Consider the following 22,848-nt stretch of genomic DNA (forward strand, 5'->3'; position numbering starts at 1 on the left):
TTAGGGGTCGCAGCAGCTGTGGATCGACCCCGCTCGATGAAGAAGAGGCGAATGTGCCTCATCTGGTGGATGACATCACTGAACCTGTCAATGTCAGGTTGTACATCCATCAGGAATGGATAAAGGACAAGGTGGCACTCAACTAGGCCTGGCCTGCGAGAGACGGGACAATTAATGGCCGCCCAATTCCACTGGGGTACGCTCGCGTCATCATTGACAGAATACTTGATAAGAAGTTTAACACGATACCCATTGAGTACCCCGTAGCGGAAGACAGGCCGAAACTTGGTCAAAACAAGGGCTCTCAAGTGGCCTAGCGCAAGTGCTTCATTAAGCTTGACCATCAATTGTCCTCTGATGATGAGGACGACTGCGAGGCTTTGCCCACCCGCGATGATCACTCACCATCTCTCAGCAGAGATCACTCCCCTCCTCATCCAGAGCCATCACCCCCGAGAAGATAGAGGTCTCCTTCTATTCCTCCTCATCCGACTCCATCTTCATCAGCCCTGAGAAAAGAGACTCCTCCTCCTCCTCCTCCTCCCCCTCCTCCTCCATCTTCATCAGTGTCGGGAAAATAGAATTCTCGTCGTCATCCTCCTCCTCCTCCACCTCAGCCCAAAACAAGATCAAGGACATCCTCGCAGTCACAGAAAAGGTCCTTGGATTCGGTCGCTAATGCTCCCAAAGTGGACCAACAGAAAAGAAAAAGGTCATTCAGTGGCAGCGTTACCACCTTGATGAAAGAAAATTTATAGCACACATCTCGAAGGAAGATTGTGTTAGTTTCTTCAATCTCTGTGCCTCACTGCCTTCGTATTTGTTGAAGTCTGAATTCGAAAGGCAAACACAGAATAAATACACTACAACAAGAGACGAAGAAATACACAATAAAGATTTAAGGAACATATAGAAGTACGTCGAAGATAACCTAGGATTAACCATGGAAGAGGCCGCGACCATCTATTATGATGTACAAGGGACAACAACACCGGTAATGAAATATGAAAGGGGCAATCTTTTGGTTCCCGATGAGGAGTATAAAAATCTGACAACATATATGCGGCTGTTGCATGAATATTATATGGCTTAAGCAATATAGATGGACGACTTTGGTTTTGAGGTTATTATCCGTTCGCCATATATTTTCCATTATCTTAAAGAAGAGAAGTTTGATGTCGAGTGGGGGTGCTTGTTTTAGCTATACCAGAAATGCTCTCTCGATGTTCAAATGTTGACGTCGTGGACTATGTAAGTACCCTACACGTACGATATTACAATTAACTACTCTCTCAAGACAAATTGTTAACTTTTGAGCACTTCCTATGATTTTATGTAGGTGTATAGCAAAATTTTGCATTCTAAAGAACAAATGGGATTACATAGGCTTCTTGGACCCCTTGCGAGTCAATGAGAGAACATGTCTAGGCCTCTATGGATGTGACGTGGAAGACCTAAAACAGAGATTGATTGTTGTTTTCGATGAATTCACGATGAAGAAGAAAACCCACATACTTCTAGCCTACAACTACGAGTATGTGTTCTCGGATTTTAATTTTATGCTTCTTTTTTCGTTAAGATTATTTGATAATTAGGATTCTGTGATTGTAGCAACCATTTCGTCTTCATTTGTGTCAATCTTGCCAAAAATCTGATCGAGGTGTGGGACTCAAAGAAAAAACCATTTCATCATCTGGATGCACTAGTGGCAGTGTTGAATTAGTAGGCGATCCTAATAACATATTATTTTCTAATCACACATACCGATTTCTAATGTTTCTCCCTTTAATGTTGCTCAGTGTCCGAAAAAGATATATCAGTGGGACGTCGGTCCCATTCAAGGTTGTCGATATGGAGGGAAAGTCACAACCGGTGGGAAACAATAAATGCGGGTTTTATGTAATGTGTGCAATGCTTTGCTACATCGATGAGAAATCCGAAGAAGCCGATAAGTTGGTGTGTATAATCCTCATTTTATTTATGTCTGTTAATAATTCAACAAAATGATTTAATGTTTCTCTTTGGATATCATCTTTTTTGAACGACAGTGTAAGAAATATAACCATCAAAGGTTGTTGGACATGAAGATCGTCGCACTGCAATCGGAGCTCGCAAAATTCATCTTAGCCGAGGTATTGGAAAAAGATGGAGTATTTTCCATTGCACAATCCGTGAGGTACAAGGACCAGTATGGCTCAGAGCGGCTCGCCAGATTATTGTAAGAAGTCTGAGAAGCATGTGTGAAGTCCAAGAACATTTCTTTTTTATTTTGAAGGATCGAGATGTGGATAAGAACATTTGAATTGTAATCGTAACATTTGTAATGTTTAATATTGATGGACCTGTCGTCTACGTAGCGTATATAAAGCAAAATTCGATTCCACGAAAAAATATAAATTAAAATCAATTATAAAATAATAAAATGTGAATGGGCCATCACTGTCGGTTAGCAACGAACCGACAGTGTTGTCTTGCAAAATACTACCGGTTATCAACAAACCGACAGTGTTGTCTTGCAAAACACTGTCGGCTTGAGCCATGAACCGACAGTGTTGTTTTGTTCAAACTGCCGGCTTAAGCCATCAAACGACAGTGTTGTCTAGATCAACACTGTCGGCTTGAGCCATAAACCGATAGTGTAGGCTTACTCAATACTATTGGCTTGAGCCAAGAACCAACACTCTTGAAGCAACTATCAGTGTCGGTTGGGACTACAAACCGACAGTGTTGTTCAACTAGATACTGTCAGGTGGAGCCAGAAACCGACACTATTTCCTACAGATCAGTGTCGATTTTTAAGAATCGACAGTGATGTCAACCCCTCATCACTGCTGGTATGCCACTATCGGTTCAAAATTCAGAAGTGAAGAGGGTTTTTGAACTGACGACAATGTCCAGATCTGGGGTAGTGAATGGCAACACGGAGGAGCCATGCGGGCGAGCCATAGTCGCCTGTCCCGCACGGGGATGCTGCGGGCAGCACCAGGACGGCCACGGCCGGTGCTCCAGAGCCTCCACATCTCAGCGTCTTCCTCGCTCAACGATGCCTTGCTTGTCGTGGCCGTGTACTGCACGTGGAGGAGGCAACTGATGCAACCGTAGATGCCCACGCTACTTCAAAGTAGTACTGACTTTCGGCGTCGCCTCCTCCAAATATACACCTTACACGCCACAATGTCACTGCTGTGGAGAAGAAGCTGAGCATGGCTCCCATGAGGAAGAAGGCAAGTAGCGCTGGCACTATGCAGCTTCCCCATGCCTCTGTGCTCCCTCCCACGCCGTAGAGCACGCCACCTAATGCCCCAGCAGCTGCTAGGGACAGTGCCATGGACGACACCCACCATATGCTTGATCAAATGACTACAAGGTTTAGCTCTCTTTAGCATATAGTTATACTTTGCATATGAAGGGCTTCTTTATCTAATAAAACATACTAAAGTTTCAGTCCATTTGTACGTTGAAACACCTCTCGTGCCTTTTTCTTGACTAGAAAACTTTGCTGGTTGAATTTTGCAGAATGAAAAAACACGATGTGCCTGGGCAGCACCATGTGAACTAGGAGGTACATATACTGTGTAATGCACTTCTAAAATCATTTGTGTTGATCACTTGAGATTGTATTTAATGGCATGCTTTTAAATAGTGATGACCTGTGTTCTCCGTGTGCTTTCAGACTGTTGCAGAGCTTCAACATCCGAGGAACTGCTTGCCTGATCAAGTGGTGGTTCAGAGTATTGATGAGAGGTTATCTGCCCTTGTCAATTGCATACAGCAGCATGATTTTAGGACTTAGGCAAAAACAGCTTAGTGTTGAAAAATAATATAGCTTTTAGTTAAGCTGGGGATAGTAATATATTTTGATGATAGGTAGTTATATATTATAGGATTAGGACTAGCTTTGTTTGGGGCAACCTCAGAAGATGCTTCATCTCCCTTTACTTGCAATCACCATCTTACAAGTTTGGCCTTATATTACATTGCTTCCACGGCCACGGGTGAAGATAACTAGAAGACGAGGATGTCTGAAACCAACAATTACATAGCATATCTGATGTGTTTTTTATTACACTATGATAAAGCTAAGAAAGCAGCTTTAGTTCGAAAAAAACCCTATATTTGAGGTCCTAATAATAAAGGGAAAAATAGAAAGCAGCCAGCTATACCAACCTTAAAAAAAATAAAAAACATTTTTGCTATCGTCTGGAACTCAGTATCTGAAATGATTAATAGTCTGGTTTTTCAATGCTCAAACTTGCACATTTTATCAACACCTATGCATATATCAGATAATTTCGATGATAGAACTCACAACATAAAAATTGCAATATATCCAATAGCTCTGTTGCTGACAAATTCATTGTCGTGGCCTGGATTGTGTTAAAGATTCAGATGTTCCATGGATTTCAGTTTGCTGATTCTATTTTAGTTTTTGCCACATGGATTTCATCCCCCATATCCTAATTTAGGCATCTAACATTTCTGCTTCTGTTTGATGAAATTTCCATGGCCTAATTGCTTCTAGCAGGTAGTGATGATTGGTCTATTTATCGGTTCTGTGCTCCATGCCACAACTCCATTCAGGGGCAGTGGTGGAGTCATCAAAGGCAGTGGCCAATGATCCAGCAGAGGGGGCATCATGGTCACGCAGCTCACATTCAGCTAGCCTCTCTCCGTCGAAACTTGGTCACATTGCACTACCTATGGCAAAGTGATGGATGAAGTGGTTAGTCAGGTACGCTGATTCTAACAAGCGTCAAGTTGTGACCGTGATTTGAACATAAACTCCATATGGAGTTCAGAAACGATTGAATTACATGCACAACTTATATATCCTATTTATTTTTCTTCATGCAATGTTTTATGTTACCATGTATTTCTCTTTCTCCATTGAAATGCCATGATTTCTATAATATATCATTGTGATCGATCTACCAATGACAAGCTGATGTTCCATCAGAAACTTGTATTTCGTTGTCTATAAAATTTCATCAATGTTCTCCCACAAATATTGCAACGACGATGATAACTAAATTGTGTTCCCCAACTTCCCGCTTATAAAAATGGAGATATGTGTTAAAAAATATTAGTCTTGCACCATTAAATAGATACATCAATGTGTATGTAATCCTTTCTATCTATTGGAAGCAGCTACTCTGCACTGATACTTCGACATAATCGCGCAACGCGGACTGGCCTAACATAGCCAGGTGCGCGGCAACGCCGCGCTTGTTTCTAGTGGAAGACTAAGTCGGTACCGCGTCAAGTTAAGAATTTAATCTAGGTGTACAGGGTTTCACCACAAGTAACATAATTCACCGAGTTAACGCAAAGTTTGTGACTTCACTCTTGAATTATTAGCACCATGTGGCCGTATGCTGTCACCACAAACTTGGCTTTAGGGTGCCATAGCGTTTTGCTCCCCTTTTAGTATTCTCTTTGTTTCAAATTATTAGTTGTTCTAACTTTTCTAGATACGTATAGTAAAAGTTATATATTTAGATATAAAGTATATCTAGATATATAACAAAGAGTAATGCTAAGATATATCATTTACCTACTAGGAGGTAATATCTCAAATAAATCTGAGCCGTTGATTTTTTTTGAATTACTTAATAAATTAAAAAGATTTTTGAGTGTGTACATTACAGGTCGAGCGGGCGGGCTGGGTGTGCATGTTACCTCAAGTTTTTTTTCACGCTAGAAAAAATACACAATTTTTATGAGGATAACGTGGTAACATGATTTACCTCAAGTTTTTTTCGCGTTAGAAAAAATACACATTGCTTTACGCTAACACGCGATGTGCAGGACTGAGCATCAGTCCCGGTTAAGAAACCTCCTTTAGTCTTGGTTTTCCAACCGGGATTACGAATTCAGGACTAAAGCCCCCCTTACTAAAGGTTCTTTTTTCTATTTTATTCCTTTTTATTTTATGGTTTTTTAATTCAATTTTTTTTTGTTTTGATTAGCTTTTTGTATACGAATTCTATGCTGCTAATATACGTCCACGTATAACGTTCCGTTCGAGCATTATACATAAATAACACACTAAAATGTATGAAAACTACATATATGCAAATATTTCAAGATGTTGTACATGCATGGAATATGTACATAATAAAGTCACAAAAACGTTGTACTCGTGTCCTTGGGATTTCATTCAACCCTAATCTTCAGTCCTATGGCTACTAGGTATTAATTCTTTAGGGTCATAGTGGCACGCGTCTTTGGGATCTATGACCTTATCCATAAGAAATCCTGCCAATGCCTCTTGAATTGCTTTGATCTGGTCACATCGCAGAATATTTTGCTTCCTCCATTCAATCTTCAATTCGAATGAAAGGAAAAGTATGAATATATATATGATTATATATCAACACAATGGTAATAAATAAATTATGTATATTTTTTACATACTTCGAGGATCTCTTCACCCGTTCTCCTTGAGTACTCCATGAGGAACTCGCAGACGTAGTATCCACATAAGTTGTTTCCCGATCCTTGCTGTAGACACCACTTTATGAGAAAAAAGATTCATCATCAACCAATGAAGCATGGTAATAATGAATTGAACTAAATAAAGACGGTGACTTAGCTAGTACTTACTGGGTATTGGACTACATTCAAAAGCACTTTCCATTGACCATAATAGCGTTTCTCGGCGAATCTTTTCCAAGCACTGCCCAACAAAATAAATAAATAAATGAAGTTATATCAATAAAATGGCATAAGAGAGTATACAGTATGCGAGACCGAAATTACCAGTGGAGAATATCTATCATTGCTTGGTAATTTTCGCGGGGTTTTATCGCTGAGTCAAAGATCTTTACAATACTCTTGGGCATATCGATGACCAATAGTATCCAGTGGTAGCTATATGTTTATACGCAGACATAACTCATTAACTAAAGTCAACATGGAGTAAGCAAAATAAAATGGGCACAAGACATTAACACTCACTTGAAGTTGTAAGGGAGGAGTATCAGTGTCTTGTCATGTTGGTTATCTAAGAATCTAAACAGATTATTCTCCACTTGAGGTCGCCATCTATCATATCGAGTAAGCGTGTCCTTAAATGTGTGATTCGGATCCATGAAACCAACATCAGTTAACCCTTTTCTCTTTAGTTTCAGCATCTCATATCTACATTTATATAGTACAAGAATATATATAGTGTGAGGATAACTATATATAGACAATGAACTAACATGCAAGCTACTTCAATTGTAGAAAGAATCACTTATAGACACCAGTAGCTGAGAAGAGATTTGTCGAGAGCATCCCGGTTTAATGTTGGTGTAATTCATTGAACTCAATATGTAAAACGTCATAGTCATTGAAGTAATGCTCTAGTCTAATTCTGACAATAAGCCATGCCTCTTCGTTGTCACATGCTCTTAAGTACCACTTGTTTAACAAGAACATTTGTGTATCCAGTGATGACAAAAACTTAGGGTTGACAAGACTCCTGCCATACTCATAGGTCCGATAAATATCAAAGTTGGTTGTTGGTATCGATCCTCCCCCAATGTGTTGTTGAGGTGTGAGATCTGTTGTGGCCATGAAGTCTTGGAGCGCCTCCCTATCAATTGGACCGCCTTGGGCATTTGTACAATCATCCTCAACAACTAGCAAGTCGATAGATTGCTACCCGAGCTATGCAACATCTTTCCCTGCTCTCTTCGCTTTCAGCGATGCCTTATATGACTTGTCGAGAGAGCGTTCATAGTTTGATAATGGTGGGGACTTACGTGCCACACACCGCTTTTTATCCACTTCACGGACTCTTTTCCTTAGTTCTCGTTGAGCTATGTAGTACGGCTTTGGTGGGTTTTTCTAAAGTTCCAACCTCCTTGCTTTTGATTCTGCTAAACTTTTCCGCCAATTATCCAAATCTTTTTGTGCCACTGCTTTTGATTCCTCTTTAGACTTCTCATAAGGTAGCTTCTCTGGAGGGGGCTTTATATTTACAATGGTTGGCTTTCTTCTTCACTGAGGACTTCACCGGGGGTGAGGGCCTCTTCTGGCTCTGCGGTGTGGGAGGCTGTGGAGGGGAAGACCGCCTTAGAGGAGATGGAGATGGAGATGTAGCTATGCCATGGAACGCATCATCATCGTCTAGAGCATCATCATCGTCCAAAGCACTCTGATGATCATCAAAGGATGGAAGAACTGGACTCAGGTTGGGAGACATGTGAGTATAAAAATGATTGGGAGTAAATGGTTATTACTCGAGAAGCCAATAATTGAGAATGATTAATTATTGAAAAATTGTTTCGTTCACTTTCATCTGCACCTATCATGAGGTAGTTGAGGAGGAGGCGACGGTATCCTAGCCGCCGCACCAGAAATAATAATATAGCGCTTGTGCCATAAAAAGAATGAATGCTCTGCTTGTCCTAGGGTCTTCTCCCCATCACCTCCAGGAAAGTCAAGAGCCACTTTCCTATAGTCTTTGATAACTCTATCCACCGAGACGCTATAATAGCCATGTGGAATTAGATTCCCATGGCTTATTGGTGTCTTCTCAGGGACCATAGGAGAAACAATACCGTGCGCCACCAAGACTGTGGCACCGGTATTCCCCATGGGAATGTGCAACTCACATGGCGTCAAAGGCATGGTGATGTCATCCACGAGGAAGTGCTGCAATGTGTCATCTTGATTTGGGAGCTCAGTGGAAGCGTAGCTGCTTCTTAGCTAAGGGGGGCTAATGTTGACTCCATGCTCTGATGTTGACTGCCTCTGGCTCAACTATAGTGCCACTTGCTGTTTGATTTCCTCTTGCATTCTCGTGTGCATGTTTAGTTCTCACTCCCATGATTGAAGCATCGTCTCCTCTAACCTACAGATCCGCTCTGCCTCCTCATCCTTCCTTCGCTGGTGGCTTCTGTAGGTAGCGGTGTCCTCAGGGAAGCCATGTCGCCATGAAATCAACCATTTGCCTCACGTTCGCCCAGGGTATTCAGGAGTCTGGAGGGCATACATCAGCTCATCCTTCTCTCGGTTGGGCACAAAGGCACCACTGACAGAAGCATCTATAATATCAAAAAGTCTTTATGTTGCTATTCCAATTTCCCCACCAACAACCAGCTCCCCGGTCTCCGGGTCCAGTTATCCCCCATGCGCGGAAAAATAATTCTTGGAGTGTTCAGGCCATTCGATTGAAAAATGGACGGATCCCTTTGGCAAGCAGGTCTGCTTTCATTCTTTGCCACTTTGGAATGGCACTCATGTAGTCACCTAATCCCGTTTTATGATGGTATACCTTCTATCACGTATTCTGTTAGTTCCTTCTCACCCATTGCTCACCCTCTTCCAAGGTCTTGTACCTCACAAATTCAGGCCAGTCATCCCTCAACTTTTTGTACGGGCTATTTTGACTGAAATCTAGAGTTAGATTCTTCTTGACAAATTCATTGTACAGCTTCGTCTTCTAGGTCTGGAATTGTGTGACCATCTTATTGAGAGCCCAACTTTTAACTAGTTTTTTAAATCTTCACCTGCTGGTAGATTGAAATGTGCAGTGACTGAATCCTAAAGAATGTCCTTCTCTCGCTTAGAGACAAAACTGATCAAAGGATCCTCCTTCTTCTTTTTCCACTCACAAACGCTGATCAGGACCCTGTCCCTAACAAGAACCCCACATTGGTTTATAAACTTCTTTGCATTGTTTTTGGCAAGAGCGGTTCGCCGGTATTAGGATTGACTTCTGTTATTATGTAGTGGTCCTCCAACAGTTTTGTCAGGCCTCGTACTACTTTTCATAGACGTCGTCGATCCAGAGGGCTACGTATGTAGAAACACAAAGATTCAGTAATATATATATATGAATTATTAGAATTATGTTTAATTTCATATATATATATAAGAGATGCAACATTATTAACAAATATATCTCACCAACATTTTGTTGCACAGGATTTTCTTGCTCATCTTCAAAATGTATTAAGTATTGAGAGCCATCATCGAAATCCAGTTGGCCGGCCTCGTTCTGGTTGGGGCCATATTGACTGCCGGCATTGATAATGTTCATCATGGCCTCATTCTCATAGTCGTTTTGCGGGTCAGCCATCTTAATTACCAGAACTATATATAAATGAAAACCATATAGTAGTCATGCATATGTTAATTAATGGATCAAGCCAGGGGCTTCAACTTAAATAACTATAGAATTTAGGGTTATTATTTATGTCGATCTCTGGTTAGGGTTTGCATGCGCAGAACTCAATCAGGATATATATAAGGGTTTGGAGCGGAGCTCGGCCGGGTTAGGGTTAGGAGCGAGTTTAGGATATTAGGATATCTATCATGATCAACATTGGTGTATATAAATATATCAAAATTCATGTCACACTAATCATGTTAATATATCTAAATTTAGATATATATATATATATATATACCAAAAAATTGATATAACATTAATAAAATCAATCTTTAATTTTCAATTATGAAGATTCAAATATATTTCTTCAATATTATTTTCTACAACTATATTGTTTAATTTTCTATACTGTATTACTATATATGTTATACACTACAATATTTCTATCTATTTTTTTTCTAATTTTTTCTATGCCAAAAAAATGCACAAGCAGATCACACACACTCACACTCACACTCACTCATCACACACACACATGATGTACACGCATACACTGCTGATGATCACTCCAGCGAGGACGAGGACACAGAGGATGATGACACGGCGATTTCGACACGAACGACGAACGGCGTGAGATGGCAATGCGAATTCGAAGAAGTGGCACGCGCGCGGCGTAGCTGGATCCTATCGGCGAAGACGAAGGCGGAGCGGGCACACGCGCTTCGGGGTCAGCTGGCCGGGAGCTGTGGCATGATGAGGTGAGACCGGCCGGGGTGCTGGTCGCTGGGCCAGGGGTAGCGGTGCTGGATCCGGTGGAGACGAGGCGACATCGTGGCTTGACGGCCAGAGATGAGAGTCGTAGAGGCACGCGCGCTCTATGGCGTGGACGAGTGAAAGGTCCTAATGGCTAGAGGGGGGTGAATAGCCTAATAAAAATTTCTACAACAACACTTAACCAAATGGTTAGACAATTATGAGGCGAAGCGAGTGTTGCACTAGCCTACTTAAAATGCAAGCCACCTACCACAATTCTAGTTTAGATAGTGTCTATTCACACAATAACAAAGACACTATCCTATGTTAGTGTGCTCTCAAAGACTAACTAAAGAGCCACACCAAGCAAGCAAGCAAGCTCTCACAACTAGCTACACTAAAGAGCTTGTCAACTAGTTTGCGGTAAAGTAAAGAGAGTGGTTAGGATAGTTATACCGCCGTGTAGATGAAGAATCAATCAATCACAAAGATGAATAACAATGAAGACCAATCACCTCGGAATCAATGATGAACACAATGATTTTTTACCGAGGTTCACTTGCTTGCCGGTAAACCAGTCCTCGTTGTGGCGATTCACTCACTTGGAGGTTCACGTGCTAATTGGCTTCACATGCCAAACCCTCAATAGGGTGCCGCACAACCAACACAAGGTGAGGATCACACAAGCCATGAGCAATCCACTAGAGTACCTTTTGGTGCTCCACTAGGGAAAGGTCAAGAACCCCTCACAATCACCACGATCAGAGCCGGAGACAATCACCACCTCCACTCGATGATCCTCGTTACTCCAAGCCATCTAGGTGGCGGCAACCACCAAGAGTAATAAGCGAAATCCGCAGCGAAACACGATCACTAAGTGCCTCTAGATTCAATCACTCAAGCAATGCACTTGGATCACTCCCAATCTCACTATGATGATGAAACAATGATGTAGATGAGTGGGAGTCCTTTGGCTAGGCTCACAAGGTTGCTATGTCAATGAAAATGTGCAAGAGAGCTCCCTTGAGCCAGCCATGGGGCTATAAATAGAGCCCCAATCAAATAGAGCCGTTATACCCCTTCACTGGGCAAAACACGCTCTGACCGGACACTCCGGTCATACTGATCGGACCCTGGACTCAGCGTCCGGTCCATAGATGGATGCCATGTGTCATCGCCTTCAAACGCAGTTCGTCAGATTCCAACAGCTATGACGCTGACCGGACACAGCAGCTTCAACTGACCGGACGCTGAACCCCCAGCGTCCGGTCGTTTCCAGTAAGGTACCGACCTCGACCGGATGCGTCCAGTTAAAACTGACCGGACGCTGGAACCTCAGCGTCCGGTCGAGTACAGTAAGGGTCGAAACCTGGTTTTCCTCGATCGGACGCGTCCGGTCCACCTCGATCGGACACAGCCAGTGTCCGGTGGTAAACCCTAGCCACTGTACCGACAGTCAACGCGACCGGACGCAGGCAGTTAGCGTCTGGTGCTTCTGGATCCAGCGTCCGGTCACTGGACCGATGCTGGCATCAGCTCTGTTCTCACTTCTATCTTCTCCACCCTTGCTCCAATGTGCCAACCACCAAGAATTTGCATCCGGCGCAATAGAAAATAGGCATTTCATTTTCCCGAAATCACCGAATCCTGCCGAGCTTGCGATACGAGTTTCACCCAAACCCATCTCAACCCTGCACACACCTTGTGCACATGTGTTAGCATATTTTCACAAATATTATCAAGGGTATTAGCACTCCACTAGATCCTAAATGCATATGCAATGAGTTAGAGCATCTAGTGGCACTTTGATAACCGCATTCCAATACGAGTTTCACCCCTCTTAATAGTACGGCTATCAAACCTAAATGTGATCACACTCTCTAAGTGTCTTGATCACCAAAACAAAATAGCTCCTATGGTTTATACCTTTGCCTTGAGCTTTTTGTTTTTCTCTTTCTTCATTTCAAGTTTAAGCCCTTGATCATCGCCATGCCATCACCATTGTCATGCTATGATCTTCATTAGCTTCTTCTACTTGAAGTGTGCTACCTATGTCATAATCACTTGATAAACTAGGTTAGCACTTAGGGTTTCATCAATTCACCAAAACCAAACTAGAGCTTTCAACGAGGATGAGCGAGGCGACGGCAGGGCGCTGGGGGATGAGGATAACGTGCGCTCTGGCGAGGATGAGCGAGTTGGGCTAGGGACAAGGACGATGCGCGCTCTAGCGAGGACGAGCGAGGCGCAGGGGCCGAGGATGAGCGATGTGAGCTCCCACGAGGATGGACGAGCGAGGCGCGCGCGGGCTGGCTGGAGAAGAAGCAAGCACATGCGCGTGATGAGGCGAGGCCGGGCGTGGTGCTACTGGATCGGATCTGGTGGAGATGATGAGGTGCGCAATGGGGCAGCTTGGTGGTTACTGGATCCAGTTGGAGAAGAAGGCGCGCTACGAGTTGAGGCAGAGACGACGACGAATGGCGGCGAAGATCGAAGCGAAGCGTGGCGGTGCGGCTGGTCCTAGATCGATTAGGCGGCGGAGACAGAGAGGAAGATAAGGGAAGGGCGCGGTTTATAAAGGGGGGACCTTTAGTCTCAGGTGAAGCCACGGCCCATGACTAAATGTCATTTAGTCCCAGGTGGTGGTTAGAACCGGCACTAAAGGTCTAACCTTTAGTCCCGAGTGCAGCCATGGCCCGGGAGTAAAGGGGATTTTTGGCGGGCCATAAAAACACAGCCCATCTTTCCTCCTGAGAGTAAAGGAGGGCTGCATTATTGTAAAATACAAAAAAATCCTAGACATGGTTTTGCATTATTGTACACAAGAAAAATCTATAACTAAACTCTTTTGTCTTACCATATAAATATTTAACATAATGTAAATAATAATCACAATTTCCACCATGCATAAATGTACTACTTAATTAAAATCATTAAAAGTATTGCTTTTCGACAGGAAATTAGTTTTCACATCTTATTAACATTGATCATTTGATTTTTCATCATGCATTCTCGACAGGAAATCCACCATCAAGCAAAAAATTTATTTAAACCATAAAAAATATGAAAACATGACAGAAAAATCTGAAGTCACAATTATTACATAAAAGGTCTAATACATCACCATATCAAGCGGGAACATCAATGGACTTCTTCTTGACGTATGTCCCTTTGTTATGATCGCGTCGTAACCATGGAGTGTCCTCATTATTTAGCAGGATGCTTGGGTCACTATTTACTGTGAAAGGCAAAATTCCGTCATTCTTTTCATAATCTTCTGACATGTCAGACCTGTCCTCGATTCCCACGATGTTTCCTTTTCTCTGAAAGAACTATGTGGCGCTTTGGCTCATTGTCTGAGTCATTGTCGTTGTTTTTCTCTTTCTTCGGTTTGGTAGACATGTCCTTCACATAGAACATCTTATTCACATCTTTGGCTAAGACGAATGGTTCGTCTCTGTACCCAAGATTGTTGAGGTCCACTATTGTCATTCCATACTGATGGTCCACTGTTACCCCACCTCCGGTCACCTTCACCCATTGGCACCAAAACAAAGGGACCTTAAAATAAGGTCCATAGTCTGGTTCTCATATCTCCTCTATGCGGCCATAATATGTTTCCTTATTCCTATTTGGGTCTATGGCATCTATGTGGACACCACTATTTTGGTTGGTGCTCCTTTTATCTTGAGCTATCATGTAAAATGTATTGCCATTTATCTCGTACCCCTTGAATGCCAGGATATGCCAAGATGGCTCCCTAGACAACAAGTACAGTTGCTCATCCAGACTCTTGTCACCCTGACATTGTTTTTGTAACCAACCGTCAAAAGTTTTCATGTGTCGACGCGTAATCCAGGCTTCAGTCCTCCTCAGGAATTTAGATCGTACAATGTCCTTGTGTACCTCGATATATGGATCCACCAAGGAGGAGTTTTGCAGAACTATGTAGTGTGCTTTATGGAAATAATCGTCCTCCTTGCCAATATATTCTTTCTTCCCTAGTGTTCCCTTTCCACTTAGTCTCCCCTCATGCCATGATTCAGGAACACCAATCGGGTCGAGGACAGGAATAAAATCAACGTAGAACTCAATGACCTCCTCTGTTCCGTAGCCCTTGGCGATGCTTCCTTCTAGGCAAGCACGATTGTGAATATATTTCTTCAGGACTCCCATGAACCTCTCAAAGGGGAACATGTTGTGTAGAAACACAGGACCAAGAACACTAATCTCTTTGATTAAGTGAACTAGGAGGTGCATCATAATATTAAAGAAGGATGACGGGAACACCAACTCAAAGCTAACAAAACATTGGACCACGTCATTCTATAGCTTTGCTAGATGCGTTGGATTGATTGCCTTCTGAGAAATTGCATTGAGGAATGCACATAGTTTCACGGTGGCTAATCGTACATCTGGAGGTAGAATCCCTCTCAATGCAACGGGAAGCAATTGCATCATAAGCATGTAGCAGTAATAAGACTTTAAGTTTAGGAATTTCTTCTCTGCCACATTTATTATCCCCTTTACATTCAAGGAGAAGCCAGATGAGACCTTGATGTTGTTTAGGCATTCAAACATGCTGTCCTTCTCTTCTTTGCTAAGAGTGTAGCTGGTAGGACTTAAGTACTTGCGTCCATCATCTACCTTCTCTAGATGCAAGTTTTCTCGTTCTTTCATATACTGCAGGTCATGTCTTGCTTCTACTGTGTCCTTAGCCTTCCCATACACACCCATGAAGCCTAGCAGGTTCACACAAAGATTATTCATCAGGTGCATCACGTCGATCATGCTGTGGACCTCTAGGACTTGCTAGTAGGGTAGCTCCCAAAATATGGACTTCTTCTTTCACATGGGTGCGTGTCCGTTAGCACCATTCAGAATAGGTTGGCTGTCAGGTCCCTTCCCAAAGACTACTTGTACATCCTTGACCATATTGAATACATCCTCACCACTACGGTTGTCAAGCTTTGTTCGGTGCTCTGCCTTACCTTTAAAATGCTTGCCTCTCCTTAGAGCGTGATTCAATGGAAGAAATCGACGATGGCCCATGTACAAGACCTTTCGACATTTTTTCAAAAATATACCTTCCATGTCATGAAAATAGTGCGTGCATGCATTATATCCCTCTATTGACTATCTTGAAAGATGCTAAGAGTACGTCCAATCATTGATTGTTATGAACACAATGCTCACTAGGTCCAAAGTGTTCCTGTTTGTACTCATCCCACACATGTACGCATCTGTGTTGCTCCACAAAGTATAAGCTCCTCAACTAATGGCCTTAGGTACACATCAATGTCGTTTCTAGGTTGCTTCGTGCCTTGGATGAGCACTGGCATCGTAATAAACCTTTCACTTCATGCATAGCCATGGAGGAAGGTTGTAGATACATGGAGTAACAGGCCAAGTGCTATGACTGTTGCTCTACTCCCCGAAAGGATTCATGCCATCCGTACTTAAAGCAAACCTTAAGTTTTTTGTTGTCATCTGTAACTTTGAGAATTCTCTATCGATTGCTCTCCACTGGGACCCATCAGCAGGGTTGTCTCAACATATCATCTACCTTACAGTCTTCTTTGTGCCATCGTAGCAACTTTGCATGCTCTTTGTTTCTGAACAAACGTTTCAAGCGTGGTATTATAGGAGCATACCACATCACCTTGGTAGGGATTCTCTTCCTAGGACATTCACTGTCGCCCTCAACATCACTAGGGTCATCTCACCTAATCTTATACCGCAATGCACGACATATTAGGCATGCATCCAAATTCTCGTACTCGTCGCGGTAGAGGATGCAATCATTAGGACATGCATGTATCTTCTGGATTTCTAATCCCAGAGGGCAAACGACATGTTTTGTTGCATATGTAGTGGTGGGCAATTTGTTTGCCTTTGGAAGCATCTTCTTTGCGATAGTCAGTAACTCCCCAAATCCCTTATCGAATACACCATTCTTTGCCTTCTATTACAACAATTCAAGTGTGGTACCCAACTTTTTTTGCCCCTCTTCGCAAGTCGGGTATAGCAATTTCTTGTGATCCTTTAGCATGCGCTCGAACTTGATTTTCTCTTTTTTACTTTGCATTCTCTGTGTGCATCACGGATGGCCTAACCAAGATCATCAGTGGGCTCATCTTCTGCCACTACCTCTTCTTCAGCCGCTACCTCTTCTTCAACTTCCGCCATTGCAGTATCATCAAAGGCACCGTATTCAACAAAACCACCAATAATAATATTGTCATCATCCTCTTCTTCTTTTTCATCTTCTTCTATTATAACACATCTTTCTCCTGTGCTTAGTCCAACAAATATAGTTTGGCATGAAACCCGATGTAAATAGGTGTTCGTAAAGGATCCTTGAGCAAGAATAATCATTCTCATTCTTACATAGAACACATGGGCAGCACATGAAACCATTCCACGTGTTTGCCTTGGCCACATTTATGAATTCATGCACACCCCTAACGAACACTGGGGAGCGGCGGTCCGCGTTGTACATCCATTGTCGGTTCATCTGCATTACATGACGTACACCACATCAAAAACTTGTAATAACCCATCTTATACAACATGCATGATTAGTAGTTAATTAAAAGATCCAAAATATCCATCAATCAACATGATTAATTAATATTCTATACCACACAGCTGTTTCACGTACTCTCGAACATTAATTTATTAAATCCTTGATACAATGTAGACAATCCCAAATAGCACTAAACAAACTAAACATACAATGCACTTCAGCAGAATAAGGATTTCACAACCAATTCCAACTAAAACAGACAGATCATTCTTCTACTGGTTCATTGTCTCATCATACAAAGGTGCACTCTCATCAGTAGCCTCAGTTGCCTTTGCAAGAGATTTTTGGACGTGCTCAACATACTCTTCCTCCCAGTACCAACCGTCACATGATCCAATGCAATCCCACTAAAATTACAATAATAAATTAAGAACTTTAATCAAAATCATCACGAAAAATAGCTACAAACCATAACAAAACATCACAAAAAACTTACTTCACGATCCGGACACGTGTAGAAGATGCGCCCTTGGTTGGAACCCTTCTTCTTCACCCTGTACTCCCTCACAGTCTTTTACCCACACTTGTTGCACGCAATGAGAGAGAGGTCCGGCCTCAGTCGCTTAGGGACCCCATGCGAGACAATGGACCTAGAAGCAGTCGCCATCTACGACTATCTATACTCATTTTCATCAACTATTATAAATTTCTAATTTTGTGAACCATAAAATTAAATGAGCTATATACTAAAAAACCTTATATTTCTCTATTTCTAAACCATCATGAAATGAGGCAATGAAAGGTGCATACTAGTTTTGATGAGCTACTATAAGATTCCTTCATCTACATATGCAAACTATCAAGTGATTTTGAGCTCAAATGGCATATCAATAAAAAAATATCCACCATTATTCCCAATCTAGAAAACCAAAATTTTTCTATTTCTAGACCATGAAATGAGGCAATAAAAGGTGCATACTAGTTTTGATGAACTACTATAAGCTTCCTTCATCTTCATATTCAAACTATCAAGTGATTTTGAGCTCAAATGGTATATAAATAAAAAAAATCCACCATCATTCCCAATTAAAAAACCACAAATTTCTCTATTTCTAGACCACGAAATGAGCCATGCTAGTGATGAAACATGGGAGGATAAAGTTGATAACCTTTAGAACCGAAGAATGGATGAAGGAATGAAGTCTTCACCAATCCCACAAGCATGAACTCCTTCCACGAGTAAGAACAGAGAGCAGGTAGAGAGCTTGAAATAGCTCAGGCTAGGGGAGGAAGAAGGAGGAAGTATATAGCCCGGAACATGTAGTCCTGGTTTGTGGTATAAACCCAGACTACAGGTAGAATTCTAGTTTCTATTGGAGCCACCAACCGAGATTAAAGGTTTAGTCACGGCTGGTAGCTCCAACCAGAACTGAAGGGTGACCTTTAGTCCCGGTTTGAGCCACCAACCGGGACTAAAGGCCCCCTCCTGCTTTCCTTCTGCAAAAGCTACGCCTCTAGCCGTTGGACAGGAAACTTTAGTTTCGGTTGGTAGCTCTAATCGGAACTAATCCTATCTTTAGTCCTGTGCCCAAAAATAATTGATACTAAAGTCTAGAACCAAAAGTGTGTTCTATAATAGGATGTCCGTTATCTCTACTCATGTTATCACGTACACACTAGCCGCGTACACACGCACGCTAACCACGTACACAGTATAATCACATACACATGCAAATCCTACCACATGCAAAATCAAGTGTATAAAGTTACATACAAAATTATATGGTAATCAAAATATATCAAGTATAAAGTTATAAAATAAAAAAACATTTACTATATATCAAGCATGCATCAAACAAATAAAGAAAAAAAGATTTTTTATATCTAAAACTTTCCTTATTTATCCTATTTTATAAAATAAAAAATAAAAAAAATACATTTCATCTTTTAGGTGATCTTGACCATTCGATCGAAAGAAATGAACGGCTCACAGTTAGCAAAGCCCTATAACAAAAGCTTATGTCGTACAAAAATAGAATGACATATAATTTGGAACGGATGAAGTATTATTTAACTAGTGGTCCTTTGATTTGCTTCATTTCCTGTAACTATCTTGTCCTTGCTTATATGCACCGAGGTTCTAAATCTCCAGCTATAGCTGCCGCTATCTCCGTCAATAGCTGTTTGGATCGGAGGAGGATTTAGTTTTTTTTTTCAATATACAATTTAGCTATTAGCAGTCACTATAACCAGCTATTTGCTGTTTCACTTGTTAGATCGCTAAATGCCTTTACCGGTGATTTAAAACACCGATAATGTACCCTTATTGGATTGGCTTACCACCGTGGGCTTTCCTCTAAAGACCCCTCCTGATCTTGGATTACCCTTCACCACCGTGCGTTTGAAACAAAGGATTTTTGAAGAAAAATTGTAGGAATCTAAAAATAAAGGAAATGAACTAAACTGGACCGTTTGGAACACAAGAAAGTATCAATTCCTTTCCTCTGTTTTACTGTAGCCAGGTGCACATTTCAAAGGAAATAACTCAGATCTCTTGGTTTCCTTTCCTTTGCGAGGTCCAATGCAGCGCTCGTGAAGAAGACAGGAAAAAAGGAGGGTAAAGCAGCATGTCAGGATGTCAGTGACTCACGTTCCAGCTATAGCAAGTGAAGTTACATGCCTTTTTTTTTTTGCCCTTTGTTGTCCATCAAAGATTCCTATAATTCTATGTTTTTTTCCTATCCTCTATTTTATCATCTCATCCTCATCCTATTCCTATATTTTTTCTTTTTCCTATGTTTTTAATTCCTCCGTTCCAAACAAGCCCTAAAACTCTAATGTCACTTTGATTTATATAAGAATTAAAGGAAGAATTAGATGTCGAGAGAATTCCTTATTTGACACTGGAAAAAATGAGTCGTTCCTTTCTTGGCTCTGAAATTTGCTTCGTTCCCTATTTGACACTCACATCAATTTTCATCCCTAATTTGACACTACCGTTAAATCCGTTAGCTGACGGTGTTAACTGGCTGTTAAAAAGACGTTTTTGCTCCTAGAAAAAAAAAGCGACGAAGCAAATTTGAGAGAAAAAAAAAACTACGTCCGCCTCTGATACATGCGCCCAGCTGCAAAAAAAAGGCGCAGGTTTTTTTTCCTCTCAAATTTGCTTCGCCGCTTTTTTTTCTAGGGCAAAAACGTCTTTTTAACAGCCAGTTAACACCGTTAGCTAACGGATTTGACGGTAGTGTCAAATTAGGGATGAAAGTTGAAGTGAGTGTTAAATAGGGAACGAAGAAAATTTCAGAAAAAAAAACGACTCATTTTCTCATTATCAAATAAAGAATTCTCTGATAATATATCGGTCCCGCTACTAGCAAAGCAAGACAACATACACCTAGCTCAGTTGCCTACTTCTTGTCGTGCCCCGTCGCTTCCAATCGTTTTCCGAGAGCGAGAAGTCAGTTAATCCCAGATCTGATTAGTAATGTATAAAAATTAATTTATTATACTTGATAAGTAGTGTTAGATTAATTAATTATTATGAAATCTGTTACAGTACCAAGTAGTGGTGGCCGACCGATGCGATACCTGTCCATCGTCAGTCGTGTCACACCTGCGCGTGCGTTCTCTGTCTGTTGCCTTTCGCGTGCGGTATATATAGTTGTTCTTGTTAGCCACATCGACCATCACACTGCTCCCTCCGTCCCAGAATATCAGTCACTTTCGTTTTCCGAAAAATAATTTTAATAAAATATATATTAAAAAATATTAATATTTATGATACATAATTGATATCATCGGAAAGATCTTTGAATCTAGTTTTTTAATAAATTTATTTAGAGATATAAATATTGCTAGTATTTTCTATAAATCAAGTCAAACTTGTAGCACGAAAATCGAAAACGACAAATAAATTAGGACAGAGAGAGTAGTTCTCACAACTGACACGGCAACCGGCCGGACAGACATGTATATGAGGCTCCTGACCTGTCGGCCGGCAGCTGGCGTTGCGCTTCACGCTCTCTGGCCTCTCCACCTCTTGTGGTGGCTGGCCGGGCCGGAGACGGACGCCACCGAACAAGGAGTAGCCGAGTAGTAGGTAGGAGATCGGATCACGGCCGGCCGCTGGCAGGCGGCAGGTATTCAGACGACTGCAGCAGGGTGCGGTGTGGCCGGCCGGGCGGCCGGGCATCAGACCATGGCAGAGCAACCGAGCGAGTAAAATACTGGGCGAGCTGTGGATGGTGTTCATCGGGCGGCCGCACCAGGTCCGGTCCGATTATTATTCCAGTCGGTCGAACCGCAGCCAGACATGTAAACTTTCCACCGTCTGACCGTCCCATAATCGAAGCAAGCAACTAGAGCATCCGCATCACGGCCTATCTATCTATCTATTCTCTCATCACATCTCACAAAACAAAAAGGGCCACCGTACCCACCCAACAAAGAGAGAGAGAGAGAGAGAGAGAGAGAGAGAGAGAGACTATACTGCGGCCTGGATTTTATCTGAAAGCTGGCCAAACAATTGGTAAACAACACGTGCACATTCATCCCATCCTCTGGCTCGCAGTCGGCACTCGGCACTCGGCAGTCCTATCATCATGACGAGTATTTGCTCATGAAGACAAACCAATATCATCATCTTGTTGGCAGTAGAGTTTTTTTCTTCTTCTTCTTCAAATTCAATTACCAATACCGACGTCACTGTCCTACAAGAACCTGTGCGGCATATATGAGGAAGAAAAGATTGCGCGTCACCGCCGGCCTCCCTGGCTTTGGTCGAATCTAAAGGAGAAACACCATAACGGCCCTGTCCAACAAAGATTGAGATGGCCAGGCACGGCCCAATGCGGAGCCTGGCACACATACGCATACGCATACGCCAGTGCTGAGCTTCAACATCTGCAAATGAAGTTTCAATGAAGGATCGGTGAAAGCTGGCCTGATTCAGAATGGAGGAAACTCCACACGAATTTCTCATGTTCCCGCGTTCCAATAAGGGCTTAAAATGATTCTAAAAAAAGGGTTTAAAATGGCCGTTCCCCAGAAATCATTATTGCACCATGCTGGACCAAACTTACTACGCAGGCCATGTTATTTATGCACTTATACTTGAGCACCAACACCCCGACTCAATCCACACATTTCCCAGACTTCACATTGGCAGCACAGCTATGATATTTATGCACTTATACTTGAGCACCAACACCCCGACTCAATCCAAACATTTCCCAGACTTTCACCTTGGCAGCACAGCTACTAAATGTCAGACCCAACTAAAAAACAAAACAAACAAACTCAAGCAGAGATTGATTTGAATGCAAATGCCTGTGCTATGCTATGTATTTCCATGACACTTGTTCATGAGATTTTTGCACATATGTCACCAGAAATTTATGTCTCTGGTTCATTTTACATACATGTCAGGTTAGATTCCAGTGGATAAATTGTGGAAGCA

The 22,848-nt window shown here is 42.0% G+C and overlaps 1 long non-coding RNA gene across 1 annotated transcript; it reads left to right on the forward strand.

The window, feature by feature from the left end:
- The first annotated feature begins 3,285 nt into the window (after window positions 1-3,285).
- On the forward strand, window positions 3,286-3,765 carry LOC136449367 (uncharacterized). Its single transcript, XR_010758699.1, has 3 exons — window positions 3,286-3,367; window positions 3,517-3,562; window positions 3,674-3,765. It is a non-coding gene; the product is annotated as an uncharacterized lncRNA (long non-coding RNA).
- Window positions 3,766-22,848: the final 19,083 nt, after the last annotated feature.

This window comes from Miscanthus floridulus, chromosome 1 (genome assembly GCF_019320115.1).
Source record: "Miscanthus floridulus cultivar M001 chromosome 1, ASM1932011v1, whole genome shotgun sequence".
Lineage (NCBI taxonomy): Eukaryota > Viridiplantae > Streptophyta > Magnoliopsida > Poales > Poaceae > Miscanthus > Miscanthus floridulus.